We start from the raw sequence: 12,226 nt of genomic DNA on the forward strand, positions 1-12,226 counted from the left end.
TTTCTCTCTTAATTTGTAGGGAAGTTTCAGGATTATGCTCCGCATGTTAGAAGGTATGTCTAGTTCACTCATGTACATTAAGTTTGAACATCCTCTGAGAAATAAAGAGAGTGATTGTAATCCTTTTACATCCTCACTTTTTACTGGTGTCCAGTTCATTATTTTTTCCATGTAAGCAGATGCAATTTTATGCTCATCTCCAAAGTGCTGTGCAAGACGGCTCTTGCCTCTTTGATAGCCTTGATCTGGGGGAAAATGTTGGCAGCTATGCACAAGATCCCTTGGATGCCCCCTGGTGTACTGTTCAAGGAAGTGCAAACAGTCGCTGCCATTATTCGTCTTCATCTCCACTCCATTTTCAAAGGCCCTAATAAATGACAACATTTTGCTGAACTAACAATGCAGTGATTTCATTTTGTTTTTGCATAATGTTCACCATATCAATTTTGTTGTTTCCAGTTTGAGTTTGTGAGTTTAAACTGTTTCCCATTTGATGTCCGAGGCGAGCAGTATGAGTTACTTGCGGCAGCTTTGCATTCATTTGCGCAGCAGATCTTTGTCTTGGCCTTACTACTGGTGCAGGATCAGGTACGGCAAGAACATTTTCATGAGGAACAAAGACGTTGGCTTGGGGATTTAGTCCGACGGATCTTTGGGCTTTGCTCCTTTCCAAATAAGAGTTCATTCCATCTGACCGTTTTGAACCACACTGAGATGCCTTATTTTCTAACACCTCGAGCATTGCTGTTGTTGCTGCCGAGTCCGAGTCCAAGTCCAAGTCCAAGTCCGCTCGTACCCATGGTTACTCCAAAGATTTTCTTAGTCCTATTTGACCATCTCTGGTTACTCCACAAACGCAAAGTCCTGCACACATTTGGGAATGCTGCAGAAATCATACATATTAGAAGAACTGTCATTTTAACACGCCATCTCCATTTGAAATCAAATGTAGCATGCTTGAAAACACACTATGTAGAATCTTGGATGTTAAGTTGCAGTATTTGATCAATGAATATGGTTCGTTTGTTATTGCCATTTTATAGAATTCTGAGAAAGTCAAGTTTCCCTTGACTTCCACTGGGAGGCGCCAGTAGCCAGTAAATGGCGATGCACGCATTGTAAATAACCAGGAAAACCCATACTGAGGAACACAAAAATGAATGAACGTCATTAGGACCAACACATTTTTTTGTGTGTTGCACGTTTTTTTTTTTTCTATTCCCTCTAAATCTGATATCACAGCCATTATCAACCGTTAGGCCCTATCTGAGTCTGACTTATTTGGAAATACTGATTATAACCCCATGTGTAGGCCTATGCTGAAAAGAATTTTGGTCTGAATTCATTGTAGGCTAAATATTCCACTAGGTGGTACAACATCCCTCTGTCTAGACATCAATGCTGTGGATTTACCTTGTACACGGATGTTTAAGTGTGTAATGCTACCCCAACTTGTTTTTCATGGAATAGTTAAACTCTCATAAATAAACAAAGCCAGCTGTACTGAATGTTTCTTCAGAATAGTTTTTAGTGCAAAAATAGAACATACAATGTGATTTAATGCACACTTTGATAGAAGATATTTAACTGTGGCGAATGCAAAGAACAAAAACACAAAAACTAAGTCAGCAGCAGTTAGTGCAAAAATGTCACAGTATCATACAATAGAAACATAAACTGTGTAAAATATTAGTAGATAAATAACAGTAGATAACAGTAGATAAAATTCAAACAAACAGAATACAATAGTCAGCTGCAGAGTGCAAAAATGTCACAGTAGGCTAACCCACGATAGAAACAATAACTGTAAAATATTGGGCATTTTCAGAAGGCCTAACAATATATAAAACTACAGAATACAATAAAAAAAGGTGCAGAGAGTTGCACAGATCTGGAGAGAGTGAAAAACTTTTCTTACGTTGTCTTCTTCTCTGGCTTGACCCTTGGCAAATTTGCGTTAAGGAAGACGAGTGCTTGGACATTTTTAGGCTTGAGGCGACTTCTTCTTTCAGAGATCAGTTGTCCAGTCTTGGAGAATATTCTCTCAGAGGGAACTGATGTCGCCACCACACAAAGCTTCTTGGCCATCAACTTGCTTAGCCTTGGGTATACAGGGGCTCGGCTTTTCCACCACTTCAGGGGTCTTCGTGTCTTGGTAGGAAAGGCTCCTCCAGGTAGGCTCGCACCCCCATTATGGCATCTGCAGTGGGGTTCCTGGCTCCTACTGTTCCAGCCACCTGCTCATAGGGGTGATGGAAGACATGACAATGGATACCATATTATATTACATTAGATTCAACTTTTGTCATTACACACATAGCAATAAAAGGCACTTTTGTTACTAAATACAAGTGTCAGTAGATTTGCATAGGCTATGTGCAATATGGGCAGTATGTAGCCTACCTGTACAAACCAAATGCATTTATGATATTATTAGACTGAGACTAGATTTAGAGGTAAAAAGAGAGTAGTTGTTTCCATCCTTACTTCTTCTTGGAAATAGCTCCAAACAATTGATGCAGCACCACCTCCTGCTCCTTCCGCTCCTTCTTCAGCTGGTTCAGCTGGTTGCTGCTGGTGGCTGGTCTGCTGACTCTTGCAGCTGCGGTTGGCACCCTCTGAAAGGCTTCATCTGCCGCTCTGCCATCTGGGAAGGCCATTCGTTTGAATCGTGGGTCCAGTGCAGCAGCATCAGATAGTATGGAATGGGCTTCGATTCTGTGAAATCGGGCTGACATGCTGTCGGACAAACACTGTAGCATATCTTGTGCTGCTTTCGTTGTTGTGCTTCGTCGGAAATCAGATGTGGCTCTTCGGAGTCCCCTGGCCAGGACTATGACCTTAGAGGCAGTCAAATACCTGAGAAAAATAAATAAATCTTAATCAGTTTACTATCACTTTAAAGTTACAATTTTAAAGCTGAAACAATGATAGCCTATACTAACATTGTTACAAATATCTCATATTTATAATATACGGTTTTATCAAGTACATGCATAGTAGCCTACAGAAATCTACTGGTGAGATGCATACCTTTCTGCACTTAGCTCGACGGTCACCTCTTCAAAGGGCTGCAATATTGCGCACATCTCTTTCACAGCAGTCCATTCCTCTGGGGACAGGTGGTCTACGGGTGCGCTGGTGATGGCCAGTGTGGAGATGATGGCATCTTTACTCTCCAGGACGCTCTGCAGCATATAGTATGTCGAATTCCATCTCGTGACGCAATCCTGCTTTGGCCTCCGTTCCTCGAGGTTGATTTGGGATTGGGTTTCCCTCAGTTTTTGCGCACCCACTGTGCTGCGGTGGAAATACTCGACTGCGGCCTTCACCTTCTCAGTTATGGAATTAGTGGTCTTGAGAGCATCGCGAACCACAAGGTTTATTGTATGGGCCAGGCACGGAAGGTGCGTCCATCCGGGTATCTGTATGGCCCTCGTAACGTTGGCCGCATTGTCGGTCAGGCAGCATGTCACCTTTTTGTCCACCTCCCATTCTGTTGCCACATCCATGAGCTTTTTGGCGATGTTGTCTGCCGTGGGCCGGTCACTGAACTCGAAGCAGTCCAGGAGGCAGGAGGATAGGGTGTAATTCTCGATGAAGTGACAGGTCACTGACATATAGGCGGTCGTCGTCCGCGAGGTCCGACAGTCGGTGGTTAGACAGACAGCCGGCGCTTTTGCCACTCGCCCTTTCAGTGCTGCGGCTTCCCTCTGGTACATAGTTTGGCATCTCTGGGTTAAGGACCTCCGACTCGGAAGACTGTAGGCAGGGTTAAGAACCTTTGAGTAGGATTTAAAGCCTTGGTCCTCCACTTTTGAAAATGGCTGGAAGTCAGTAGCCACCATCTTCGCCAGCTCTTCGTCGATCCTCTCCTGTCTCAGGGGGGTCAAAACAGGGGGTAGATATTGCGACAAGGATGTCTGCTTCCTCTTTGGAGCTGGAGCTTGTGACGATGGAGATGGAGGAGGTGGTGGTGATGATGCCTGGCCAGGTGCAGATGTGGCACTTGTCTCCGAGGCAGCTGAAGTTGACTCAGAGGATTCATCATCACTGTCCATTTGTGTCCTTACGTCGCTCAGTTGCACGGATGGGTGCTGCGTCCGTAAATGCCTATGTAAATTATTTGTCGATCCTGACCTGAATGATGTGTTTTTTTTGCATAAGTTACATTTAGCTTTGGTATCCCCCTCAGCTGAAAAGTGGGTCCAAATATTGCATCAAGGGATGGATCCCAGACATCCCCAAAGTCTGGGGGTGGGAGGGAGGGGCTCGAACTAGTGAGTCCATGGGCTCTGAGGCTTTGTGGGGGGCTGCCGCCTCGTAGTCAGGCCCGGAGGCCTCTTGGTCGTGGTCAGGCCCTGTGGCCTCGGGAACGGCTGGGGCCGGGGCCAGCTCTGGAACGGCTGGGCCCGGGGCCAGCTCTGGAACGGCTGGGGCCGGGGCCAGCTCTGGAACGTCTGGGGCCGGTGGCCAGCTCTGGAACGGCCGGGGCCAGCTCTGGAACGGCCGGGGCCGGGGCCAGCTCTGGAACGTCTGGGGCCGGTGGCCAGCTCTGGAACGGCCGGGGCCAGCTCTGGAACGGCCGGGGCCGGGGCCGGGGCCGGGGCCAGCTCTGGAACAGCCGGGGCCAGCTCTGGAGCGGCCGGGGCCGGGGCCAGCTCTGGAACGGCCGGGGCCAGCTCTGGAACGGCTGGGGCAGCTGGGTCTCTGAACACTGGACTTGTGGACTCAGGTGTTGAAAAGGTGAGGGGGAAGGAGTAAAGCGCAGCTACCTGGTGTGGCTCCATGCCAAAGATGTCCTTTGTTGCAATGCGCTGCATGGTCCTCTCCCTCCCCCAGATGCGAGACAGGTCCACAGGCCAGGTCTGAAGAATTTTCTTTTCCAAAAAGAAATCAATGACATCATTGGCCACGTCTAATTTCCTCCAGGAGGAGCTGTCCTACTCCCAGCAGGAACAGAGGTACTCACCCAGCCGTAGTGCAGTTTTAAAATCTGCCGCGTCCATTGTTGGTTGGTTCCTTCTGTCAAGTTGTGGGTGTAGGGAGGACACGGATGCGGACTTACAAAGAAAAGGGTGATTTATTTAACAAAAAACAAAGTACGAACAAAAGGCGCGGCAAAGCCGGATTCTAAAAACGTTGCTATAAACAAAACAAAACAAAACAAAAGAACATGGCATGGAATAAATACTTAAAGGATAAGACCGGTTTTTTGACATTGGGCCCTTGATTTCACATTATAACATGATGTTCTACTCACCCCTGCTTGTTGTTGAACATTTGGAGCTGTTCCGAAGATATTCGCGAGGCGTCTGGCTGCTCTCTTGAGATATTCGACCATGAAACGGTTTCCTATGGGCAAGCTTATACAGGCACAAACTATGCTGTTTATAATTTATTAATTACTCTACACTAGCACTGATAACGTGGAGGTGCGTCGCTTACTTAAAAAAATCCGGGTTACTGTAATTTAGATTTTTTTGTCGTAAAGTGGGTGTTACTGACGTCCTCGTCGTGCTACTGCCACAGACAGCCCACAGACCTGCTGCCTATTTATTCATTCGGCTAAAATTCAAAATAGTAACCCGGATTTTTTTTAAGTGTATGGTGATAAACGTGTATGCAAGCTAACTAGACATGGGTTGAATCGGCCGCTATCAATTCAGTGTTGTTTTCAGACTGCACAGAGAGTGAGAAAGATTTAATGGTATAATATCAGTCATGGTCAGACTTCACGTTTGCAATTGTAAACTTTAGTAAACATTACCAAAATGAATAATAATGCTGTCAATTATTATTTTGATTAGCCAAAAGCATTGTCACTTTTAGTGGAAATAAATACCTGCATATAAAATAAAGCAAGAATTTATAACATCCAATAAATTGATATTTATGTACATGGCATATTAACTTTGTAGCTGCATTTTGCACTCCTCTCCTGTCGGGGCACTCTGGTGGTGTGAAGATGAACTTGGTTGGGACGGCATTCGGTTCGAGTCTCCTCAGGCCATCTGCTCTGCCACTCTCATACTGTTTTTCATCAAAGTGGTCCTAAAAGGAAAATGACACTGACTTTTTAATGGAAGTAAATGAATTGCAGATAAAAGAAAAATGTAAATGTATTTACAAAAGCTATCAATAAGTTATCATGTATTCTTAACCAGACATCTCTTATTTCACAAACACATGGATGAATAAAACTCTCATTTCTAAATTGGCCAAATACACACAAGTTCAATACATCCAAAATGTTCATGACCAACTACTGAATTCTTCACAAAGTTACAGTTTCTTTGCCAAATACATAAGAAAATGATAACGCGATTGACAGTATGGGATGAGGCTATGGACGTGAGTTTCAGTAAGATGTAAATCACAGGGGAAAAGGACCATAACATTAGCCCGACAGCAATAATAACTTAGTAACTGAGGCAAAGTTATGTGTTACCAAAATGTGGCTGTCTACATCGACATGAATTAAATGCACATGTTTTCACAGTAGGTGTTATATTGGATCCGAGTTACTGTTGTTATGACAGTAGCTGCTAATTTTCTAACTAGCTACAGGTTAGCATAAGGCTAGGCTAACTTCAAACTTAATTAATTTCTTAAGCGGTGTCAGGAGTTTTTGAGAGCATGGTATATATTAACGCTATTATGACTTTATTTTTGAAGTAATTGTTAATAAAAGTCAGAGAAAAAAATGACATTTACCTCACACAACAGGAGAAATCTGTCGCTTTCCAGTCCTTCCTTCTGACCTTAATCTCCCATCATTTCCTCCGTTTTTTGTCACGGGGGAAACGGTGTAGTTGTTTCCCCTGACCCGGTCTTACACTACAGCCATGTGCACTGCAGCTTGGCATTATATTGGCATAACAACTAATAATAATTTAATAATGTAGTTGAAGTGTTCTTATATAGCTCACTGTGATTATCGCTTTATGAACTAGGAATATTGGGAGCCAACATGGCGTCCACGAAACACGTGACCAGCCCAGAACCAATCAGCATAGCTGGAATGCAACAAGGACTCATGGGAGAGAAAATCTACCCCCAAAATGGGCTACAGATGTTTTTAATGCACTTGTAATGACGTTGTGATAACACCTGTGCACCTTACTCACCTCCCTTTTCCCTGCTGTGTATCATAGAGCGGTGTTGACCGCGGTACCGTCACTGTGAACGAGAGAGGGTGAGAGGACTATAAATAGCGCTCGTAGCCGTTGATTATACAGGTGATCAGAGCTAGCTGTCTGGAGCATCACACTGATAGACATCTCTGTTGATCTGGCGTGGCATCCCCGCCACTTTCACTACGTTCACAAATCACAATACACACAAATAGAATAAATACATCCATGTAGGTCCACCATAAGTCAGTGCAAACTCAGATGTCTATCTTGTGAGGGACAGGCGGTGCTTGACAGGTGTTAGCTGCTGCCGGAAGAGCTAACAGTCAACCAGCAGCAGCTCTGATCACAATTTTCATTTTATTCACTGGAAAATGCTCACGTCTTTTTTAGCCTTTTTCTTGTTCTTATTTATTAACAAATAACAAGAAAACATCTTTCTTAATATCTTTTAATTACTGCTACGGCTTAGCTTTGGCGAGCTAAACTTAGCTAGCTAAGGAACCATAACGTTAGCCTGTTCAGGCCATGGTTAAGGCCATTGTGGGCGCTTTCCCACCATAGTCCTGTGATGAGCACAGCTCAATTCTGGGTGGATTTCTGCATGCCCGAGACTCGTGGTGTGAGCAGTATCGGAGCGGAACTGGAGCGCATTTTATCAAAACTGGCTCCATGCTCCAACTATATTTTGCAGCTCCGCTCCGTTCACATGCTCTGATCAGCACACCATGCAGCCGTGCAGCCACAGTGAAGTACGCAACAGACCATAACATTAGCGCGATAGCAGTAATAACTTAGTAACTGAGGCAAAGTTATGTGTTACCGAAATGTGGCTGTCTACATCGACATGAATTAAATGCACACGTCGTTTTCACATGTTATATTGCATCCGAGTTACTGTTGTTATGACAGTAGCTGCTAATTTCCTAACTAGCTACAGGTTAGCATAAGGCTTGACTAACTTCAAACTTAATTCATTTCAGTGAATGTGAGCGCGTCTCCGTGTCCGTTTGTCTCGTGTAGCCCTGTGATGGACTGGCGATCTGTTCCCTGCCTATGGACAGCCGGGATAGGCTCCAGCCCCCCCACAGTAGCCTACAAGTTGTTGCCTGATACCTTTAGATCGCATTTACTTGTTGCAGCCATAAGCACTGCACGAAAAGAGGGATTTGTGTCACTGTGGACGGCAGTGAACTTCCGCGAATTTGCCTAATTTTCGGACGCACCTGGGCGCTTGCAGGCAGACAAACTTTAAGTTTGTTGAGCGAGAAAATCGTCGGAAACGAACCCGACTCGCGGAGGGCTCTCACAGCGGGGTGCTAATGGCCCAGCGATTAGCACCCCGCTGTGAGAGTGCCTGGACCTCTCACTGGCCTCGCTGGTATTGGACAAAAAAGGCACGTGATTACATAAAAAAGCTCCTGTAAAGCTGACCGCCCATTGGCCAATAAGGTTAATATATGCATACTTTATATGGGCATATCATTCAGCAATTATGATTAATAATTGTGATTATGATTACTAATATTCCTGGGATGTTTGTGTACTTCATATATTCACGTCATTCTTATAAGCTGCACTATGACTAGGCTAATGCAGGCATGAATGACGTGAATCTATTGAGAATGAAAAAGGAAACTTTTTTTTTTTTTAAAGCGCTTTTATTGCCACACCACACAATGTACATAGCTTACATTGTAATAAGAACCATGTTGATAATAAAGAATTGAAAACTATATACACACACTGCTGTAGCCTACAATATACACAATAAGCCTAAACGCCGCCGTTTGGAATCCGCATTCTTCGCATTCCTCCGGTCCCTGCAGAGTCTGCGGAGTTGTCAGACGTCCTCATCCTGGATCAGAAGCTGGCTTCTGGGAGCTGTTGGAATAACCAATAAATAATCCATGCACAGCATATTGACAACTTGTCTATAAAGTAACAAAAGTCATATTGACAGCGTATATGTTCTTACTCTCTTTCACTCTTCTGTGGTGAGACTGTGAGTATTTCGGGTTGGCTTCAAGACGCGCCTGTAGCACAGCACACAGGTCCGTCACGCAGCTAAAAACAAACAAACAAGAGGAATGAATAAAATGACCAGTGCTTAAAAGTATCAGTGCCAGCCGGGGTAAAAGTCAGCGCCGCTCACCCTCGATAGTGTCCCCGTCTACCTCTCTGAAGTTCGGACTGTTTGCCACCGCCTCCTTCAAGCGACTCGTTACATCCATATTGTGAGGTGACAGTAGCCTGTAAAAACAAAAGGCCTATGGTTTATAAAAAAAAAAAACTGCATTAACGTAACATCGGGTCCAACTCAACTAGATATTGGGAGAACATTCACTTATTCTTACCCTTGACCTGGATTATAATGCCACGGTGAGTTATGCAGGCGGCGAACTGCTTCCTATAAATTGAAAACACGAAATTCATTTTTTTTAAATAAAGCAACTCACACTGGTTTTCACGTGATGGACACAATTAAGTTGAGTTTAGCCTAAAGCCACAGTCAATAACCTACTCTTACCGCGGTTTTCGGATTCTGTATCCGCCTTCTCTTGCACTCTTCAACTTCTCTAGAATGTAACTTCAGTCCGTTCTCGACGGCCATCTTGCCTCCAACCTAGCGAATCTCTGGTCCATTCCCTCCAGCACCCTCTCAACGACCGTATCCACAGTGCTGGCCACCATACGAGACATCCCGGTCATAGCATTCAACAGGACTTTCATTTTATCTGCCTGTAAGCAAGTGAGTAAGTAAGTTTAATATACAGCACATTTAAAATCAGCGAGAACTGTCCCAAGTGCTGTACAGTGTCAACAAGACTAAAATTAAACAATCAAATGGTCATGTGCAAGTAGAAAAAAACACACAAACCTGTAGACCCGCAGAGAGTTGCTGGGGAGTTGAAAGCAAGTTGTCTTCCAGCCCATTGTATTCCGCATACCAGGGCAGTTTTCAGCGATTTCTGTCTCCCTTTCTGCCGCCAGATCTGCTCCTTAAACTTTTTGTTTACACTGCACGACACAATGTTTCTCATACGTGATTGAACGAGAGCTTATGCGAGCCGTTAAGCTCCACCAATCATATGCGTATACGTCATTACACGGAATACTCGCGAGACAACCTCCCGTCCTTTTGCTATTTAATGTTGTCTGACCACAGCTGGCAATTTGCACTGTGTTGACACAAAAATGGACTCTGCAAGGAGAAAGAAAAGACCTCGGCGATATTGTGACCATTGTGACACCGAATTAAGCCATACACAATAAAACACTGAGCGCACTACTGCACATTATGTATACAGGCCAGATTTCTATATTTTTATTTCTATTTTATTTAAGAAACCTTTTAGAATATTGCTGTTGCATGCTTATTTTATCTTTATCTTATCTTTATTATTATACATTTGGACATCCAGTGCGGGCAACAAAGAAAATAATTTCTTTGTTCAGGGAAACACGTTTCTAACTGCACACATGACAATAAACCTTTGAAACCTTGAATCCTTGAATTTTGCCCACAAAAAGCGGTTACAAAAGAGGTGTTTGGGAGAAAAAAAACCAGATATGCATCACCTGTCACCAGCAGACAGCGTGCACCTCTTCTTTTTCAAGACAACACAGCAACAAACTTGGCTGGAGTTGGAGGTGATGGTGAACATGTAGAAACAGGCCTGCCCACCCCCCACCTCACCTCACCCCACCCCACTTGAAAATGACTTTGGCACCTCCTGACCTGATCACTGGCATTTACATATTAAAGGCTCTCCTAAGTAGGGGAGGGGAGGGGGGCATGGGGGAGCAGTTGCCAGGTCAATTTGCGACAATTTGGGCCAAGTTTTCACTTTTACCACCGCAAATGCAGGGGCTCAACGTATGCGGACATGTAAGGGGCCACATACATCCGCAAATCCCTCTTTTCATGCAGTGACAGAATATCACTACAAGTGAGAACAACAATATTCAGTGTTTTTTTGTGCTTGCTTTTTCTCTTATATTCGCTTCCTTTTTTTCTATGATTTTTTAATAATGATCATCCTCACTAAATAAAATACAAATTATTATTATTAAGCAGTAATACTATATAAGTGTTCAAAGGTTGAAAAAAAAATAATAAAAACCTTGCTGTAGTGTAAGACCGGGTCAGGGGAAACAACTACACCGTTTCCCCCGTGACAAAAAACGGAGGAAATGATGGGAGATTAAGGTCAGAAGGAAGGACTGGAAAGCGACAGATTTCTCCGTGTTGTGTGAGGTAAATGTCATTTTTTCTCTGACTTTTGTTAACAATTACTTCAAAAAATAAAGTCATAATAGCATTAATATATACCATGCTCTCAAAAACTCCTGACACCGCTTAAGAAATGAATTAAGTTTGAAGTTAGTCTAGCCTTATGCTAACCTGTAGCTAGTTAGAAAATTAGCAGCTACTGTCATAACAACAGTAACTCGGATGCATAACACCTACTGTGAAAACGACTTGTGCATTTAATTCATGTCGATGTAGACAGCCACATTTCGGTAACACATAACTTTGCCTCAGTTACTAAGTTGTTACTGCTATCGGGCTAATGTTATGGTCCGTTATGGTCCGTGCGATTTACATCTTACTGAAACTCACGTCCATAGCCTCATCCCATACTGTCAATCGCGTTATCATTTTCTTATGTATTTGGCAAAGAAACTGCAACTTTGTGAAGAATTCAGTAGTTAGTCATGAACATTTTGGCTTCAAGATAAGCTGGGGAACAATAGTCTGTTAATGGGGGGGAGAAAGGAGAGAAGGGGGAAGAAGGGAGGGGGAAAGAAAGAAAGAAAGAAAGAAAGAAAGACGAAGAAGAAAGCGGCTGATCCCAGAGTCGCGAGTTCGATCCCACCAGTCGCATATTATGTTTTAATGAAACGGCTCAAACTATAGTATTGTTTTAAAGTATGTATAATGTATATAAAGTATGTTTATTTCCTAAAGCACTTTCTGAGTGAAGTGAGTGGTAAATTGTTCCTAGTTTATGCATAAAATTATTACTAATATTTCAGAATCAATAGCAGCTCATATTTATTCACAGTAAAAGATCATAGACCTT

The sequence above is a fragment of the Odontesthes bonariensis genome, chromosome 15 (genome assembly GCF_027942865.1).
Source record: "Odontesthes bonariensis isolate fOdoBon6 chromosome 15, fOdoBon6.hap1, whole genome shotgun sequence".
NCBI lineage: Eukaryota > Metazoa > Chordata > Actinopteri > Atheriniformes > Atherinopsidae > Odontesthes > Odontesthes bonariensis.